The 21,098-nt window shown below is 46.0% G+C and overlaps 1 protein-coding gene across 3 annotated transcripts in view; it reads left to right on the forward strand.

The window, feature by feature from the left end:
- The first annotated feature begins 14,313 nt into the window (after window positions 1-14,313).
- SMAD4 (SMAD family member 4) overlaps window positions 14,314-21,098 on the forward strand; it is a 64,463-nt gene continuing 57,678 nt past the window's right edge. Inside the window, exon 1 of one of the 3 annotated variants that reach the window (XM_055126072.1) lies at window positions 14,314-14,451. The gene's annotated coding sequence lies outside the window, so the exon portion shown is untranslated. Of the gene's footprint in view, window positions 14,452-15,308; window positions 15,462-21,098 lie in introns of those variants that run through there. The other 2 variants (XR_008628494.1, XM_055126073.1) reach the window with 2 other exon arrangements.

Consider the following 21,098-nt stretch of genomic DNA (forward strand, 5'->3'; position numbering starts at 1 on the left):
TGGCAACAGGGTCAACCACATGTAAGGCAAGTGCCTTAACCTCTGCGCCGTCTCTCTCTGGTTTAGAAGCTGGAAATGTAATATTGCTACAGCCCTATTATCTGATCATCCACGGTCCATATTCCAGTTTTGTTAATTACCCCAATCACAGCTTTTATAGGGTCCCCCACCCCAGTCCACTATGTCCAGTTCAGGATCACCCTTTAACTGCCACGTCTGCAAGTCTCCATAGTCCGATCTGGTCCTGTAGTCTTTTGGGACATTGGCATCTTTGGAAAACATAGGAAAATCCTTCAAAATTGGGCTGAGTTCTGTTTCGTCTCTGATGATGGTATGGTTTCACCACCTCCGGATTGAGAATAGTTCTTGCTTTCTCTTGCCTCCAAATGAGGCTCACAGTAAGCTTGACACACGGCAGTTGTCTACTGGGATAAATAAGTAGCTAACTTACTTATCCTCAGACAGCACAGCACAGGTTAAGGGATTGCACACGTGCCTCATGTGGCCTCTCCACGGCTTAGGGGCACCGGCCTATTGTCATCCTCAATTCACAGACAGACAGACAGACAGACAGACAGAGACTTCACACAATTTGTCCCTTCCTGGGTAGGGACACGACTATCAAAATCGCCGGTCTGTCTGCTCAGAGGTTATCTGATTAGTAAGCATGTTAGCAATGCTTATCTCAAATGTAAATGTTCTCTTCAACTGAAGATGGATCCCAGCAACTGTCAAGTACCTAATACAGTATTGTTAAGCAGGGTCTCCACACCGTTTGTCAGATCCCTAGAGCCTACTCATGCAACTGCAGATTTGTGTCCTTTGACCACCTACTCCCCCTTTCCCCCAAACTCAGCCCTTAACAGCTATCACTGGGCTCTTTGTTCCTATGAATCCATCATTTTATTTTTTTAATTTTTATTTTATTTTATTTTTTTTTAATTAGTGAGTCACAGTGAGGGTACAGTTACAGATTCACACATTTTCGTGCTTGTTTTTCCCTCATGCAATATTCGAGAGCCCATCCCTCCACCAGTGTAAATTCTCCACCACAGATGAACCCAGTATCCCTCCCACCCCCCAATCTCATCCCCCCCACCACACCCCGCCTCTGTGGCAGAGCATTCCAATTTGTTTTCTCTCTCTCCTTTTGGGTATTGTGGTTTGCAATAGGGGTATTGAGTGGCCATCATGTTCAGTCACTAATCCACTTTCAGCACGCATCTCCCTTCCCGAGTGGGATCTCCGATCACATTTTACTTGGTGCTCCCTTCTCTATTTGGGATGACTTTCCCCCAGCTTATGAGGCCAGCTTTCAAGCTATGGAGCCAACCTCCTGGTATTATATACTACTATTCTTGGGTATTAGTCTCCTCTGTTATTTTATATTCCACAGATGAGTGCAATCTTTCTATGTCCCTCTCTTTTTGGCTCATTTCACTTAGCATGATACTTTCCATGTTGATCCACTTATATGCAAAGTTCATGACTTCATCTTTTCTAACAGCTGTGTAGTATTCCATTGTATAGATGTACCAAAGTTTCTTTAACCAGTCATCTGTTCTCGGGCACTCGGGTTTTTTCCAGATTCTGGCTATTGTAAACAGTGCCACGTGAATCCATCATTTTAAAGAATACAGCTCAGTGTCTTTCAACAAATGGACAGTGTTGCACTACCATCTGCACAGTCTAATCCAAGAACATTCCCAATATCCACCAAAGAACCTCCATGTCTCCCAATTTCCTCCTCCTATCTCCCACAACCACTAATCTACTTTCTGTTCCTCTGGATTTGGCTCTGCCACATACAATAAAATATGGCTAACAAATGAGCAGGAACTACAAATACTTATAAAAACATTTGCATCTCAAAAACATCATGCTGGGGGTTGAGAAATTAGTCTTGCTGGTATGGTGCTTGCCTTGCATGTGGGGCAGACCTGGGTTCGATTCCCAGCATCCCATATAGTCCCTCAAGTACCATCAGGAGTAATTCATGAGGACAGAGCCAGGAATAAGCCTTGAGGATTGTGGAGTGTGACCAAAACACACAACACAACACACACACACACACACACATATACACACGAAGAACCCCTCCCCACACACAAATGATATCATGCAGAGTGAAAAAATTTAAATACATGCAAAAAACCTGTACACTGTAAAATTCCATTTATGAGACATTCTAGGGAAAAACCCACCTTAGCAACAGGAAGCCTGTCAGTAGTGGCCTGGGGCCAGGAGGGTGGAGCTATGGACCAACTGCCAAAGGACACAAGGGAGCTTGAGCAGTGACGAAAGGCCCCCGAACTCAGTTTTGGTGGCGGTTCCATGGAGCGTCATTGACCCAAACTCATCAACTCTGCGCTTGAAAAATTTTAATCATGCACCTCAATAAAAGAGAAAGAAAGACAAAAGCAACCCAAACATAGCTGACTCCAGTGGAATCCAACTATGAGACAGTTTCCCTGCACCGTCTAGCTCCACATCTCTCTCCACCTTCAGCTCCCGCCTCTCTCTGCCAGGCATTCACACAACAAGCATCCTCTAACACCTGCTCCACGCAAGGCCCATGGAAGCATATGGGGGAAGTGACGGATGAGGACCATTCCTCCGGAATTCACAGCTGAGCCTGGGAGAAGAAGGAGGGGAGCCCAGCGGAACCAACAGCCTGCTCAGGGACCAGGTGGTGCTGGCGATGGATCCAGGGCCTCCTGCATGCGAAGCACATGCTCTCGCCCCCTAAGCTGTCTCTGCTGCAGGATCACAGACTCGGAAAGGAGAGGAGTAACTGGCAGCGCAGTCACTCTGAACTGCAAGTCTGAACCTAGTTTTTTGGTAGAGGTTGCTAGAGTTTTTCTAGAGTTTGCTAGAGGTGTTGAGTGGGGAAGGGTGAGAGGGTAGGGTTGGGTTTCTAATACCTAACTGTAATATCATGTCTTCTAATATCTAACTGTAATATCATGTCATCTGCAAATAGGACAGTAGTTTGGCTTTTACTTTGCCAACCTGCAGCCCCTTAATAAGTCTTTCTTGTCTAATGCCAGGGACAGGACTTCCAATCTTCTGTTGGATAGTGGTGTTGAGAGCAGACATCTTTAACTTGTGCTTGATCTCAGAGGAAAGACTTTTAGTTCACCATTGGACATAACATTAGCTGTAGGTTTATAGCAACTGTCTGCCTAGTTTTCAACCCCACTCCATTCACCCCACTCCATCCAACCATACTTGTTATAATTATTTTTGCTCCTCCGATCACAGATGATATGCAGTACACAAATTATTCTAGACCATGTTTTGTGACTGGAGTGATAGCACAGCTAGTAGGGCATTTGCCTTGAACGTGGTCATCCCAGGTTCAATTCCTCCATCCCGCTCGGAGAGCTAGGCAAGCTACCAGAAATATCCCGCCCGCATGGCAGAGCCTGGCAAGCTACCCATGGCATATTCAATATGCCAAAAACAGTAACGATAGGTCTCATTCCTCTGACTCTGAAAGAGCCTCCAATCATTGGGAAAAACGAGTAAGGAGAGGCTGCTAAAATCTCAAGGCTGGGAGGAATAGAGACGTTACTGGTGCCTGCTCGAGTAAATCGACGAACAATGGGATGACAGTGATATAGTGATATATTTGGCCAGCATATCTATGACTACATAATTGATTTAAATTAAAACAACAACTATTCCACAAACACACTATCAACCACATTCATATCTCTAGGCCAGTTTCTCTGCTGTGAAAGTCCCAGCTTGGTCCTTTTTCATTGGCAAACTCCTACTTTACCTCACGATTCAGCTCACATGTCACTTTCTTGTGAAATCTTCTGAAACTCTTCATGCAAAATGGGGACGCTTCTTCTCTTTGTACTAACAGTGCTCCCTTCCCACAGTGTTAGAATGGTCTGGGAATGCTGCTGTTTTTGCCCACTAAGCTGAAGTTCCCCATGGGTATGTGCCATAGCTTTACCTCTGAATTCTTAGTACTTGTGCCTGGTAGGTACTAACTAGAACACTCACAAAATGAGTGAATGGCGAGGGCTCATTCTGGGAGCACTGCCCAGCTCCCGCCCCTCATTTTCAGCTGCCTTCCAGCCTCATTACTGCTTAGACACGGCCACATGAAGGTGGGCTGTGCTTCCCTTCCCCTCCCTCCTATTCCTTCCTTCCTGCCTCCACCCCTTCCCCACTCTGGGATTCTATCCCCAGCTGCCATTGCAACCCTTGCTGGCTCTGGCACGGATAGCAGCTGCTACAGTGCTTAGAAAATGAATAAGTAGGAGTGATGGTCCAGCAGGGAGGGTGCTTGCCTTGCACATGGCAGACCTGGGTTCAATCCCTGATATCCCATATGGTCTCATGCACACCGCCAGGGGTCATTCCTGAGTGCAGAGCCAAGTTCTGAGTATCGCCAGGTGTGACTCCCAAACAAAACAAAACAAAACAAAACAAAACAAAACAAAACGAATAAGTAAGTAAATAACATATTAAAAAGTAGAGCACTGGCTTCACTTTTCCTTATCAAGTCTTTGATCTCCTCTAAAGCTAAAACAAATCACTGTAGAGTGACAAAGCTAACCACTAGAACAAGCTAAAAGAGATCATTGGGGAGTCAAATGTACAGCAGTCGCCCTCAAATATGACTTCCTACATAATCATTTGAGTGATATTGATGGGGGGAGGGCACATTCGGCTTACTCAGGGTATGGCCTAGGGTTTATTCCTGGTTCTGTATTCAGGATCACTCCTGGCAGTGCCAGGAATCAAGCAGGTGTTGACTGCCTGCAAGGCAAGTGCCTTAACCCCTAACCTATGTCTCCAGCCCTTAGATTACTTTTTGTTTGTTTTCTAATCTTTCTTTCTTTCTTTCTTTCTTTCTTTCTTTCTTTCTTTCTTTCTTTCTTTCTTTCTTTCTTTCTTTCTTTCTTTCTTTCTTTCTTTCTTTCTTTCTCTTTCCTTCTTTCTCTTTCTTCCTTTCTCTCTCTTTCTTTCTTTTTCTTTCTTTCTTTCTCTCTCCCTTCCTTTCTCTCTCTCTTTCTTTCTTTCTTCCTTTCTCTCTCTCTCTTTCTTTCTTTCTTTCTCTCTCTCTCTTTCTTTCTTTCTCTCTCCCTTTCTTTCTCTCTCCCTTTCTCCCTTCCTTTCTCTTTCTTCTTTCCTTCCTTCCTTCCTTCCTTCCTTCCTTCCTTCCTTCCTTCCTTCCTTCCTTCCTTCCTTCCTTTCTTTCTTTCTTTCTTTCTTTCTTTCTTTCTTTCTTTCTTTCTTTCTTTCTTCAATTCTAAAAGGTCCTAATGCTCAAGGATTTCGAGCTGTCTGCTGCTGCATCCTTTTCACGTTAGCATTCTGTTCCATTTCTTCTTCGGTGGGCAGAGCTGAAGGTGAGTCTCCAGTCTGGGAGAAAATTAAAACTCTGCATTCTTCTTACCCTGTGGGAAGATCCAATTCACAGTGAGGTGCAGTCATCAAAGAAAACAAATGAAAAAGAGGGCTCTCATGCCCACACCAAAGGATGGTTCTGGGAGCTGAGCTGTTTCTTCTGGAAAAATCCTGGGATAGGAGGCAATTTAGCTCCCTGTTAGTGTTTTGAGGGTCGTGGCCTTCAAAACTTCTTGCTTGGTCACTTCTGCAAAGAAATTTGAGAAACTGTTTTTTCTTTTTTGTACATTTTAAAGGTCATATCAATAATGTTTTATCATAAGCTTAAATAATGGCAAAATTTGTTATTTCTGGCATGGTATAGTATTGGCATTTAAAAATAAGATTGTTACATCATTTCTTGAGTGTATCCAAGGGAATTTAAATATCATAATGCATCTATCATCCGTTTAAAAATACATGAACAAGCTTTTCTTTAAGAGAAATTTTATATCACTCAATTTTCTCCTTATCTTGTTTTTCTGCTTCACTAGCCCCTGCTCATTTTAATATAAGGTTTTAGACTGGAAAGTCTTTTATTGATTAGATTATCATATTTCCCTCACCTAAAAATGTTTTTAAAAATCTCTTGAGTTTCTAAGTTTAAAAATATATCTTGATTGCATTATCAATACAATGATGGGTACTTAATTGAGCCAAAAAACATAAACTATTACACATTTTTTATTAACTACTAAAATTACGTGAGAACACTTTGGCCAGAATTAATTTGAAGCCATTGAGAATTCTTCCTAGTTTTCATTTTTATGGCTAAAAGCACGAAGCATCTTATTTGTTCATTCAGCAAATATTTACTGAGCGCCTTGTAAGTTTCAGTTGCTCCTTGAAGCTTTGGGCTACATGAGGAAATATTACAGAGAAATCTGCTCCCATGGAGCTTACACTCTAGTGGGTTGCTAGGCAACAAGAGATAAACGTACTACAGATGTGAGTTACACAATGTGAGAAGAGTTATAGGAAAAGATAGAAGAGATTAAGTGGGGTCTGGAGTGTAGAGTGAGGTGTAGGATAGGTTTTGATTTTGTGTGTTTGTGCTTATTCTAGTGTCTTTTCTTCCTTCTTGGTGGAGGCATCTCCTAAGCAGTGCTCAGGTGATCTTGGGGCCCCTCACCAGACCCACTGCTCAATGTGAGGGTCCAAGGATGTAGTGCTGGGGGTTACCTGGGCCACCTGGCTATGCTCAGGGGCTCTCGGACCTACAGCTGGTGATACTTGGGGATTATGTGTTAGAGATCAAACTGGTCCACCATCTGCAGGGTCATGCCTTAACTCCTAAACTATCTTTTTGGCCCCAGGTTGTGGCTTTTATTTTTTTATTTTTATTTTTTTGCTTTTTGGGTCACACCCGGCGATGCACAGGGGTTACTCCTGGTTCTAGACTCAGGAATTACTCCTGGCAGTGCTCAGGGTACCATATGGGATGCTGGGATTCGAACCCGGGTCGGCCATGTGCAAGGCAAACGCCCTACCCGCTGTGCTATCGCTCCAGCCCCAGGTTGTGACTTTTAAAAAGCGGGGGTGGTGGTGGAGGGATTCATCAAGGAGGTCACATAACTCCAGGAAGGATGAGGAAGTTAGCAGTGCAGGTGTGTAGGGGAAATGTGTCCCAGGAAGAGGAGGCAGCTAAAGCAAAGGTCCCATTTTGGGAACATAACTGACGTCCCCAAGGACTAATGGAGGTGATGATAAAGCTGTAGCAGAGTCTCCATGAGGCACAGCAAATGGGGTTAGAAAGAGAACGATCCAGACTGAGGTGGAATCCTACTATGCACACTTCTAAGCCAGAGATATTTATGCTACTATCATATCTACACATGCAGATCACGTATGTCATATATCAGATCTGCTGAGGCAGTCTCCCGCCATCTACAGCTCATACATTCATGCTGTCATCCTCACTGTTCTATCAAAACTCTTTTGAAAAATAGGGTCTACCCTCACTGGTACTCAGGGCTTAGTACCACACCAGCTGCGCTAAGGGACACTGGAAAGGGGAGGAGTCAGGCAGTGCCAGGGAACCCAGGGATTGCAGATGTTTAAACAGAAAGGCAACTCGTGACTTCAATTTTGGGAGGATCACACTGGCTATTCCGTTGAGACTAGACTCTTAGGGACAAGCGTAAGAGCAGGGAGAGCTTTAGAAGACTAAGCCCGGCTGGGGATATGGTGGTTCCCACCCGGGAAGCAGTGGAAGTGGGGCGGGTGCTCTGATTCTCTACTGGACAGGAGTGGCCAAAGGAAAGGGGAAGTCCACATGACTGTTGGGTTTCTGGGCGGAGGAACCTGACAGAGGAGCTTGTCAGCAACTGAGATGGGACAGTCGGGGCTGGCTGAGAGTCACGTGAATGCATGTGAAGGCTGAGATGCCCAGCAGACTGCTGGACAGCAGAATCTGGAGCTCAGATAAGAGGTCTGATCTGAGTGCAAGATATATATTTGGGAGTTGTCATCATAGATGATATCATAAATCTTAGATGATGGTATAAATATTGAAAGTCAGGAGGCTTGATGAGATCACCAATGAAATGAATATAGATAGAATAGAAGAAAGCCAAGGAATGAGCTGTGTGTCACAGCAAGGTTAAGGAGCCCGAGGGAAGAGGGAAGAGATGGAATCAGCACAGAAGGAAGAAGAGAGGGAAGGAGGAAAAGCCAGAGGTGAACCAGGATTAACTGTGTCGATTGTTACAGACAGGGCAATTAAGATGAGGAGAGCTGAGAACATTATCAAACTTGGGCAATGTGACCTCGACAAGAATAGTTTTGAGGGACCAGGGAGATGGCTCACCAGTTAGTGAGCCCTGAGTTCACGCCAATGCCCACCCCCCATCCCCAGAATCACTGGCATGACCCTTGGCCCTGCCCTATCTTTTTTTTTTAAGTTTTGATAGCATGAATGAGCTTAAGAGAGGGTAGGAGACCTTCTCAGCAGGAGCACTGAAAGATGATGCATACGTAAATGTCATGTTTATTACATATGTACCTGGAAACATGTTCTTAAACTTCATATAAACTGTATCCTATGGCCTGTATCCAAGGCTGAAGAGTAAGAGAAGAGTTGGAGGCAGACAACACAGCAAACTATTTTAGTTTTGTTGCAAAGGATATAGAGGAATTGGACAGCGGCTAATAGGACAGGCAAATTAAAGAGAAGGTTTTGTAGGTTTGGAGAAATAATAGCTGCTTTAAAAAATTATAGAAATGGGGCCTGTGATATAGCTGAGTGTTAGAGCACATGTATATAGCACTGAATTCAATCCCCAGTACTATAGGAGGGAAAATGATGGGGGTGAGAGGGGGGGAATGGAGCAAGAGTACAGTGAATAGTCCATGTGCAACAGTACATGTGCCCTTACATGTGGCCGACTCAGGTTCAATTCCCAGGGACTCCATATGATCCCCTGAGTACCACCAAGCCTAATTCCTGAGTTCAGAGCCAGGAGTAATCCCTGAGCATCACCAGATGTGGCCCCAAAACAAAACAAAAAGATGGAAAGACACAATTTAAAAAGTGCACTCAAAGGACTAATGAAACATTAATGCCTTTCTTTTGCATGTGTGAGGCCAGAATTCAGCACCACACTGCCATGGAGCACTGGGAGTGACCCTAGTGTGGCCCCAAAGCCAAACATAAAATGTCATAAACACTGGTAATATAGACTATGAGGGATAATTGCTGGAGTGATGGTGAAGATCTTGACAGACAGGGTAAAATTTGGATCCGACCTTTGCTGAATGACCAAGGAGTATATATACAGGGATGGAGGGAAGGTGAAAGAGGTTGTAGATGTTGGAGGCAGGGGGAGGGAGAGGAGAGACAGGGAACTCTGTGGAAGCATTTATCTCAACACTTCACTTCTCTCAGGGAAATGGGAAGCAAGGTTTTTATTTTTTTAATTTTTTTTAATTTTTTTTTTGCTTTTTGGGTCACACCCGGCGATGCTCAGGGGTTACTCCTGGCTCATGCACTCAGGAATTACTCTTGGCAGTGCTCAGGGGACCATATGGGATGCTGGGATTTGAACCTGGGTCGGCCGCGTGCAAGGCAAATGCCCTACCCGCTGTGCTATCACTCCAGCCCCAAGGGAAGCAAGGTTTTTAATTGAGAATGAAAATTTTGAAAGACTAGGGGACAGAGCATGTGGGAAGTCTAGAGGAATGAAGGAGGAAAATGCAATTCCTAGCCAGAGTAAGGGCCCATTTGAGGTTCAGGGTGATAAAATAAAAACAAGTCAGTATGGGGGTGCTTTTCTCTAGCCAGGTTTGCATGCATGAGTGTTGGCATGGATTGCGTGGAGACTGGACTGAAACTTGATGGTGGCTTTGCCCAACAAGCAAGACAAAGGGGGGCAGTGGTGGTGGTGGTATAGGTAAAAAGGGGATTGAGGATGTGTGCAAGGTTGATAGTCAAATGATTGGGCAGTTACTTAAGCTGAGTGTGAGAGAGTATGTGGCTTGGACAGTTGTTGCAGGGAAATATGAAAACAGAAGAAGGTGTTCAGAACGTGAGATGCATTGATTTGTGATTCTGAAGATACAGAGTCTGACCAGGTTTCTTTGATCACACCTCTGGGCATGAATGGCAAGTTGGGTTAGGATAAAATTCTGAACAATTCGGCTCCTTAAAGACTGTGATCCTGGAGGGCTATTAACCACTTTTGGCACCCAGCGGCTTCTTACAGAAATGCATCTAGACTGTGAACTGAGCTACAACCCCAGGCTCCCCGGGGAGGGGAAAGGTTTTTCTCTCTCGGCCTTGTCTTTCGGTGACTTCTGGCAGAAATCTCTCTGGACTTAATCACTAAAATGTCAGAAATCCAAAACCGCACAGCCGCAATGGCTGCGCGAGCTCATATATTCTTCATTCTCAGCAATGGAAAACAAATTATCAAATGATGCCTTTTCAGCAGGTTTGATTGTTGGGGGAAAATTCTAAATAATAATAGTGAGTTCTCTGTTGAAATATTGAATGTACTCAAAGTATAGAGAGTAAAGTGAAGATCATTAGCCACTCAGGTAGGGACGGTGTGTAGGAGGGGGTATATCAGGGTTCTTGGTGGTGGAACATGTGCACTGGTGAAGGGATGGGGGTTTGATCATTATATGACTGAGTCTTAAATCTGAAAGCTTTGTAACTTTGTTCACGGTGATTCAATAAAATAAAAATTAAAACTAAAGAAAAAAGACTTTACAATTAAAAAAATTATGAACAATTCTGTCAAGGGTTTTAGAAGCCAGGGTATTGACAGATCACCTAGTGTACATTCTATCATATAGGAATTAGGTGGACACAGTCTTGGTGAAACTAATAGGAGCAAATGGTGAGAAATGAAGGTGAATGTGAGCAATGGTGAAGGATGCGAGACAACAATATATAAAGGTGCAGGTTAATAGGGAAGAGAGGGCTGATAATTGAGATGCAATATATATATGGATATATATAAAGTATATACATACATCACTGTATCACTGTCATCCCATTGCTCATCGATTTGCTCGAGTGGGCACCAGTAACGTCTCCATCGTGAGACTTGTTACTGTTTTTGGCATATCGAATATGCCACAGGTAGCTTGCCAGGCTCTGCTGTGCGGGTGAGTACTCTCAGTAGCTTGCTAGGCTCTCTGAGAGGGGCGGAGGAATCAAACCCGGGTCATCCACATGCAAGGCAAATTCACTACCCGCTGTGCATATATACATATATGTCAGGTCAGCTGCGTGCAAGGTAAACACCCTACCCACTGTACTATCACACCAGCCCCAAGAAAGGCAATATTGAGGAGCAAAGAGGGAACGTATTTCACCTCTGGGCACAGCCTAGGAGGTTCCTGTTTGAAAACCCAATTGCTCCTACTTGAGAGGGGGAAGAGAAAGCAGCAGTCCATACAACAGTCAAGTGTCCCCTCAGCAAGAAATGGAAGGGACCCAAGGAGAAATCCTGAGGCGGGAGAGATTTTTAGGACCTCTCATTTGCATAAGTAATTGATATCCTAGTCACTCTAATGTCGTCTCCTGCATTCCCTGCCTGTGTCCATGCCATTGAGTGTGTCTCTGTGTGGTGGTGTTGGAGGGGGTCTGAGGAGGGGTGGAGGGCACTGGTGGTCTGCTTCTGACCAAAAGACGAAGGCCAAGGTGAAAGGATAGATGTGATAGTGTATACTTGATTATGTTATCCAAGATTATAACTGATGTTAATGACCTACCACCTTGCTGGCTTTGAAGAAGCTGAGATATTTATGAGTTTCCCTGTGGATATGGTCACCTGTCAAAGAACAGAGGGGGCCTCAGTGAACTGCAGGCCAAGGACAAAGGAACTCTCCTGCAGCCTGCAAGTGAATGCTGCCAACCTGCACTGGATCTCGGAAGCACCTTCCCAGTGAAGTCTTACTTTGCAGTCTTGCAGTGGACCCACTGAGTCATGGCTCTATCCCTGACTCATAGAAACCGGGAGCCAATATGCGTGTGTTATTTTAAGCCGCACAATCTGTGGGAACGCTTGATCTATAGCAATAGGTAATGAATACAGAATGGGAAAGGGAGGTGAGATAGAGCCATCTTGCCAGTCCCTTAATCTCCTTCAGAGACATATCACCTAAAAATCATACACTGCTCTAGTATCGACTCTGCTAGGCTTTTATTTGGAGATCCTGGGGGAGGGGCTCCTCCCTATCAACAGGGCTCAGAGTCTTCAGCCATTCTAAGCCTGACCCTGGAGGTCTAGGGCAGGTGACTAGCATGTTGGTGACCGGCACGTTGAGTATGTTCCCCTCATCTCAGACAGGTGCTGGGGATTTGTAGGGTATGACCTCTTTGGTCGCAGTGGGTACTTGGTGTAGGGTTGGGTGGAGTAGCAAGGCCTGTAATAGTGATGGACGCGACCCACTCCACCTCGTTGGCCCAGGAATCCTTGAAGAAGGCCGCCAGTCTCATGGCCATTTTGGTCTCTACTTGAACACACTGATGTTGGCGAGTACCACCGGTGGCTCACACTTGCATGTGGGTCATTAACACAAATTGCAGCATCAGTGCCAACGTGTTAATTTTATTGGTAGCAAAGAAGGAAAATGAGTAGCAAAAGAATTTACGACCCATTCATTTGGCTGGTTCACTCTCTCAGCACAGACAGAATTTTCTAAATTATCCCTTTGAATCACTTTGGAGTTTTACTAAAAGCCTTGGGTCTGTGCAGCGTAGTAATGAGAGCTTGATTTTCCTTTATAAGTTGAGAGGACAATTTTAAAAGGGGATGCGGAGCCGGAGAAGTAATACAGCACAGTAAGTGCTTGCTTGCCTTGCTTGCTTTGCACCCTTGCTTGCGTTGCACCCATGTCCCAGGTTCCATTTCAGGGATTGAGTTCTGCCATGTGTGAGCCCTCAGGACAGAGCCAGGAATAAGCCCTGACACCACCAGATGTGGCCCCCCAAACAAAAAAAAGCATTTGTGGCTCCGTACAATTTTTGAACATGAGGCAGTGCAAGATCTGGAAATGGATTCCTTTGGAACTAGGGTTGCAGTCTCCACGATCCCAGTCTGAAGACGGTTTAAGACATTCTCGGGTACCGGAGAGGAGACCCACTCGTGAGGACTAGTGGGTGAGACATGTGTGTGGCAAGCTGGGAGGGCGACAGTTTCTGGGCAACAAGACTTCAGAAATGATTTCAGGGGGGCGGAGAGACCACTCAATGGGCAGCAGCGCACGTGTTTGCAGGCAGGAGGCCGGGCTGGATCGCCAGGCAATGCCAGGAAGGAATCCGACTGTCAGGGGTAACCCCCCGCCCCCCACCCCTAGGGCCCGCGGTATTCAGCCCCACTCCTCCAAAGAAAGCCTGTGCAACTCGCTGATGGTCTCGCTGGGACACGCGACAGAAGTATTTCCTAGGCTGCTCGAATATGTTTTCGGGAACTTTAAAATAATACACCCCGTCCCGGGAAATCTTCCGATTAGGAAGTGTCGTGTCAAAAGCACAGCAATCGCCTTTTCCCTGGGACGAGTCGCGGGGCGGCCGGTGCCTTGAAACTCCTTTCCAAACCGAATCGCTCACCCGATGGGATGGGAACCACCCGCTGTTGGAGACACCTGGCCGGGCGGTCGGCTGGTACGTGCGATCCCTTGGCTGCCCGGTGCGGCGTCTGAGCGAGTCTCAGGCACCTTCGAGTCGGGCTGATGCCGGCGCCGCTGGAAAACCGTGTCTCCGCCCGCCCCCAGGAGCCCGGCCGCTCCAGCCCCTTCTCCCCGCGGCCCGAGCAGCTGCTCCGAGGGAGGGCCGGGGCCGCCGGCCCTTGGGAAAGGCCTTCCGGACGTGGCTGCCCGAGATGCCTTGCACGCGCTGCTCCGAGCACTTTTCCGCCCTCGGACCGGGACTCCCGGCCCGCGCCGGGGCCAGGCCCGGAGTCCCGGCCGCTCGGTGAGCGCCTGCGCAGAGGGACCCTCCCTCCCGTCACTCGGGGCTGGGAGGCGGGGGCGGGCAGGAGAAAGGAAAGCGGCGCGGGGCGGAGGGGGGCGGAGGGGGGCGGGGGGGGGGAAAAGGGCCAAACCCTGAAATTACCCGGATGTGGTCTCCGCGCGCGCATGCTCAGTGGCCTCCCGACAAGTTGGCAGCAACAACACGGCCGCGGTTGTCGCCGCCGCTGCGGTAACGGGGCGGCTCGGGTGGCGGAGCCCGCGCTCCGGCCCGCTGGCTGTCGGCGCGGAGGCGCCTTCCGCCCGGCCCGGGGCTGCGCGGCCTTCCCGGGGGCGGGAGCGGCCGAGAGGCCCCGGCTCCCCCCGCCCGCCCGCCGCTCCACCCCGGCCCGCACACTCCGCCCCCCGCCGCGGGGCGGCCCGGGAGCTCGAGGCGGCCCGGCCCGCGCGGGCAGCGGCGCGGCGCCCAGCGAGGGGCGGCCCGGCTCGGACGCCTCAGGGCGGGGGCGGAGGCGCGCTGCGGGGCCGCGGGCGGAGCGACGGGCCCGGCGCCCCCGCGGACGAGCGGCGGCGGCGGCGGCAGAGCGGCGGCGTCCCCCGGCCAGCGCCCGCGTCCAGGTAACGCGCCCGGGTCCCCTCCCCTCGGCCCGCTCGGGGCCCGCGCACCCCGCCCCGGGGCGGGCTGCGGGCGGCGGGGCGCGCGCGCGCGCGGGCGGGCGGCCGGCCGGGCCGTCCCGAGGCGGCGACCCGAGGGCCCCGGCGGGCGGGTCGGGTCGGGCCGGGCCTCCCGCGGGCGGGGGGTGGGGGGGAACCGCCGCCGCCGCCGCGGGGATCGCGCCCTCCGGCCCGGGCCCTGGCGCTCGGCGGCTCCCGAGTTCCCCCGGCGAGGGCGTCCCGCGCCGCCCGCTCTTTGTTGTCGGCGGCGGAGTTTCCCGGCCGCGCCGGGCCCCGCGCGGGCTCCTCGGAGGGGGCCGCCCCCGAGCCCGGTCGCCCGCGGTGCCAGCCCGCGGCGCTCCTCGGGCCCCGGCCCGGCCGGCGCTTTGTCCCCTCCGCCCGCGCCCCGCGCCCCGCGCCCGCCGCGCGCCTGCCCGGGGGCGGCTCCGGAGGGGGGTTTGTTTACTTTGCGGCGCGGCGCGTGTGGGGAGGGGGACCCCCGCCCCGGGCCGTGAGAGCGCGCGTGTGCGTGTGCGTGTGTGCGTGTGTGTGTGTGTGTGTGTCGTCGGCCGTGACAGGTCTCTCGGGGGCCCCGGCCGAACCCCAGTTCCTCCTCGGAGAAGCGCCGGTCGCCCGCGCGGGACCTCGGCTCCGTCTCCACCTGGGGGAAGCGGCCCGTGGGTCGGGGTCCGGGAGCCGTGCGCGAGAAGCGCCGGGCTGAGGGCGGAAAGCAGTGTTCGCGAGTCCGCCTCGACTTTTTCTTTCTTCCTTTTTTTTTTTTTTTTAACCCCTAAAGACTTGTGTGTTGCGTCTTGGCGAAATTTCGCGAATGATCTTTTGCACTTTTTTTTTTTTTTGCCTGAGTTGCCATCCTGTTAGTGGTCTCAGCAGCAGCCTGATTATTCTGGTGTTTGAAAAGTAGGATCAGTGCTTTTTTTTTGGCTGGCAGAAACCATTTGGTCGCCACGAGCAAGGTACATGGATGCTTCGTCGTTCACAAAGCGATTCGGTTGAGAACGTTGAGTCTGAATAATTTTTACAGCAGGTTTTGTGAGTTGCCTTCCCTTTGTTGTACGGAGACGGAGTATTATTTTAAGTCTGATGAGATAGATAGGGTCGGGAATTCGAAAGCGTAACTTTCTACTTAGAGACCTTTTTTTTTTTTTTTGAAAAACCTGTTTGGGTGAGTACATGACATTCTCACCGGTTGAGATAATTAACATTTTAAGGTGATTTCCCTTTCAGTGTATCTTTCATTAAATTGCCAGGATTTTGTTTTTCTTAAGTGTGGGTTTGTTACAGAACAACTACAATATAGGCGAGCCGAGTTAAGTGGTCAAGACTTGGGAGTATTAAGTTTAGGCTTAAAGGTGAATGAATTTTGTAGGCTTAAGTTGTTGGAATTAAAACCAAAAGCCTTTCTAGAGAAAATTGATACATCATTTTCCGAGGAGTCTATTACTGTAAGTGCCTTTTTAAAAAACATTGCTTTCCAGGTTTTTGGGTAAGGTTGCTTTTAAAGAGGCATGGCATCTTAATATTTAAAATTTTGAAGCTAGAGTGCCTAAGTAGAAACTTCTCTGTTTAAATATACACATTGTAAATCTTACGCATAGGGAAAAAATGTTAACTGCTTCTAGATCTAATGAAAGTTTGTACTCAGAAGAAAGTCACTGAAATTATCTCGAGTTAAGTTTTATGTGGATCATTGACCTTTTCTGACGGATTTGCTGCGTGAAGCATTTCTGCTTATACAAGGAAGCGGCAAATCTTAGTTTCAAAAACTTATGCTTAAAGTACATTGTATTTGGGCTATTGTTTCTCCATTTGTGTGTGAATTCTTAAAATTTTTTTTTCATTCCCCTTCAGTTTTCCTCCACCCCAAATTAAAGAGCAAGTATTAAAGTAATTTATGCTGCCCAGTCACACTCTAGCTCTCCAGCTTGAAAGCTGTTTTATCTGATTGAGCCGGTGTTATAGTAACATCATTAGACACTATTCTAATTGAGCTGTGAATTGCTGAGGCCTCTACAGGGCAGTTAACCCTGTAGGATCTGTTTCTCCCATTAATTTAGCATGCATATTTAGTCTTGTCTAAAACTTAGTCTATTTTGGCGAGAACAGAGTACATTTTTCTTGTACTATGTTTAAATGATTATTCTGCTTCAGATTTATTTTGTCCTCTGTCTAGTGCGTAACAATTGCTTTTTGTTTTTCACTCAGTGATTTTAGAGTGGATAGTTCTTTAAAAGATCATCATCATCATCATCATCATCATCATCATCATTATCATTTTCGTATTGGGGTGATGGTTGGTGGTGCCCAGAGGTTACTCCTGGCTCTGTGCTCAGGGATCATTTTTGGCAGAGCTCCAGGGACCGCATGGGGTGCAAGCAGTCGCTTGCAAGACAACTGCTGACTCTCTGGTCCCTAAACTTCCAAAATTAATTACTTCACAAATTGCGCACATTTGATTGCCTTTTCCCCCTTTAAATTGTGTAGTTGTGATCAATCTTTGTTTTGCTTAATTAAAACAAAAGGTCATGCTTAGATCATGCTTGACCTAAGAGGTCATGCTTAGATCATGTATAAAACTAACTTGACTAAAACAATTTTGTTATTTTACACACTGTAGGTATTACAGCAGTGTAATACAGAATTTAGTTCAGTTTTGTTTCATGATCTGATTTTAGGCTTTCTGCCCAACAAGTGATGAAAAATTATTTAAAACTAGAAATTCAAATCATTGACAAGGAAGCATAGGACTATTCACTTTGACCACTGATAACATTTGCATCATCATGTGTCAAAAATTTATGTCTATTGTATGTATAACTTATACCCCCTGGTGCCTTTTCTTGCACGAAATATGCAGTTTACCCTAGTGCCATTCCTAGCCCCTTTTAAACACATACTTGATAATGAGTCAGATTTAGAATTTTTGGATTTTTTTTCTCATTATAAAATGTGTAATTTTGGCAATGGAAAATGTGGCTGAATTTCAGTTTCTCAGGAACAAGGTATTTTCGGTTGTGTCACCTTGACACTATTCTGTGGTGTGATTGGCATCTGAGAAAATTTGTTTTAATCATGAGTTGGATAAAAACTAGGGTAATGCTTATGCATGTAAAAACTAAGATGATGCTCAGAATCATGTCTTAATTATTTGCTACTACAAATTATACATTAGATCAGATTGATAACTGCTAGAGACTAGTTATAGAGTGTCTATTGTTACATCTTAATCAATTTGCAATAACTGGTAATTTAAATTCCTTTGAGCTCAAGGACTGTATTTCATTAATTACATTTGAATAATTTTTTGTTTTGTTTGTAACAGTTTGGAAAACGTGTAACCATTTGGGCTTTTTTTCTCCTAAAGTTAAAGGCAGTGGTTCTCAACCTTGACTGCACTTTGTAATCTCTTGGGGACCTTTACAAAATATTGATGACTGGATTCCACTCCCAGAAATTGTAATTCACTTGGTCTGGGGTTGCAGCCAGATCGTAATTCTAAAGTGGTTAATCCTTGAGGGTCCTCTAACTTTTAGGGAGGGAATGGTCTCACTTTACAATTCTTTAAAATAGTGATACACATATGCACAGTGTAACTTTTTATCCAGTTTACTACTCACTGTAATTTACTTATTGTAAGTTACTGTAATTTACTAACTTAGATGAAGAAGTTGCCACATTAGTTTATCTATCCTCTATCCTCTCTTCCTTTTGACCAGTCTTCCTTTTTTCCTTCTCTTAATTTCCAGTTCATTTGAACTGCAGCAAATTTTAGGAAGTCATATTTCCTACCATGAGAAGTTAGTATATATATATCATTACTGTTATAAATAGGAAGCTGATCTTCTTTTAAAGTACTCTAAAATGCTTATTTGGGTTCCTTTTAGAGACTGATGACTTTGTTTAGATGCCAAAATTAACATCTAAACTCTTAATGGGACTTGGTCTAAGGTAGTTAATCTGTTTGAAAACCATAAATTTTTTTAAAGCTACCAATTAACTGATCACTTCTCTGGTTCCTGAGAGGCAAGTTACATTGATTGAGCTTTTGCTGTTAGGAGTTAATTTGTACACTGAGACAGTTGCTCACCAAGCCTAATTAGTTGTTCTCTTAAGATCACCTAAGGGGCATGTCCATTTCTTCATTTACAAAACATGAAGGTAGTGCCCACGTCTCTGGAGGATCTATTAAGACCTAAAACAGTATTCTTTGTCCTGGCTTCACTCCCCAGTCTATTGCACACACTGATTTAGAAAGGGAATGGAGTGGGGGAAGCATGAGAATCTGTATGATTAAAAGTGCCTCTTGCTGGGGCTGGAAAGATAGTACAGCAGCTAGGGCTCTTGGCCTTGCATGCAGCTGACCTGGGTTTGATCCCTGAGATGCCATGTGGTCCCCCAAGCCTGCCAGGAATGATTCTTGAGTGCAGAGCCAGGAGTAACCCAGAGCACTGCCGGGTCTGGCCCCAAAACTGAAAAAAGTACCTCTTGCTTTTTAAGGTTTTGTTTATTTAAGTATGCTTATCCTAATTACTTCATTTTGTTTAATATAGTACAGGCTTTGAGTTATGATTGGTACACTGGAATAATTTACTCAAAGTATCTGTTCCAATTTACATAGTTAGAGTTAAAATTTTAGTCATAATTTAAATGACTCCTACTGAATATTTTTCTTTTTGGTATAGTGTTACTTCTGTATCACTGTGGATGAATATTTGCAATTTAGTTTTTTCAAGTTAAAATGTATTTCTAAATATCAAACTGATTAAGGATATTTATCCCTTGCTAATCACTAGTGAGTTCTTGAACATTTGCCATCAATTTATGACTAGTCACTGTATAATTGAATTGTTTGGTGAAAGGATGACCAGAGCTATTTAATGGGGTAAGATAGCCAGGAATTGTTCATTGTACATAAACATCTAATTAACTACATCTCTGCTCTAGCTACCTCCTACTGAAAAATTAGTTGAATTCTCTGTGTATAGATGACTAATAAGCATCTGGCCAAATAAAAAAATGATTTAACTTTTAAGTAATTTAGTTTTTTGGTTTTGTATGTCAGGAATCAAACCTAGGGCCTCATAGTGCAAAGTGTGTACTTGACCACTTAACTACATCCCTATTCCCATAGCCAGCTAGTTAATTGCACATTTTCTTATTTTGTAATTGTTTCACTACCTTTTTGGTGATTTTTGAGCCAAATTGTAGGTTAGATAAATACTTTGTGAAACTGATAGCACTTAAACTTTTTTTTTTTTTTTTTTTTTTTTCTTTTTGCGTCACATCTGGCGATGCACAGGGCTTACTCCTGGCTCTGCACTCAGGAATTACCCCCTGGTGCTCAGAGGACCATACGGGATGCTGGGAATCGAATCCGAGTTGGCCACGTGCAAGGCACACGCCCTACCCGCTGTGCTATTTCTCCAGCCCCAAAGTTTTTCTTTTTTTTTTAAAAAAAATTTTTTTTATTAGTTAATCACCATGAGGTACAGTTACAGATTTACATATTTTTGTGCTTGTGTTTCAGTTATACAATGCTCGAGTACCCATCCCTCCACCAGTGCCCGTTCTCCATCACCTATGATTCCAGTATCCCCCACCCCTTGTGGCAGGGCATTCCCCTTTGTTCTCTCTCCTTATCTTAAACTTTTTAAAGGTAGAGCCCTATTCTTGATTTTCATGAGCGGAAGTAGGCTAACTAGCAGGAATTCTGATAGTGTTCCTTTTGAAAGAATAAGCTTGATCTCTGTGTCTCCACTGGGAGCCTTATGGTCCCAGGTGGACTCCCACTATATACCAAGGGGACCTCAGATGAAAAAAAAAATCACAGAAATGGGGGACTATGGCTTGAAACTGGGTGGGAGGGGTGTGCATCTGGTTGAATGGGAGACCATAGGAAGGAAGCAAAGTTAGAAGGGGGCCGTGGTCATAAAAAGGTTCAGAAGCACTGCACTAAATGTTTTGGTAGTCTTCATTTAAAAGGTTATAATAAGTTTTGTTTGTTTCTTTTCAGTTATCGAGGGTTTTTGATTCACGATATTTTTTCAATCTCTTGGTGATCCTCCTAATGCTTTTAGGAAGTTTACAAAGTCAAAGGTTTAGAAGCAAAACAAAAAAGGGACAAGAGGGGATATGGATGAACTGGGTTTAATCCTGGACAACCCAGATCCCCTGACTTCAGCCAGGAGTGATCTCTGAGCACAGCCCCTGGTGTATCCCCCAAATTGAAACAAAGTCCAAAAGTTTTTATTAAAACTGACATGTTTGGGGCTGGAGTGATAGCACAGCGGGTAGGGCGTTTGCCTTGCACGCGGCCGACCCAGGTTCGATTCCCAGCATCCCATATGGTCCCCTGAGCACCACCAGGAGTAATTCCTGTGCATCGCCAGGTGTGACCCAAAAAGCAAACAAAACAAAACAAAAAACTGACATGTTTGCCTTTTTGATGAAATGGCATTGGCACCAGTGGTGAAGTAGCAGCAGCAGTAGGTAAATCACTGAAACATTTACTTGAGTCTAGGTAGTGACACCCAACTAGAAGCATCCTTACTGGAGCGTCCCTGCCAGACACTGTTAAGTGTTGGGTCATGGGT

This window comes from Sorex araneus, chromosome 2, assembly GCF_027595985.1.
Source record: "Sorex araneus isolate mSorAra2 chromosome 2, mSorAra2.pri, whole genome shotgun sequence".
Taxonomy (NCBI): domain Eukaryota; kingdom Metazoa; phylum Chordata; class Mammalia; order Eulipotyphla; family Soricidae; genus Sorex; species Sorex araneus.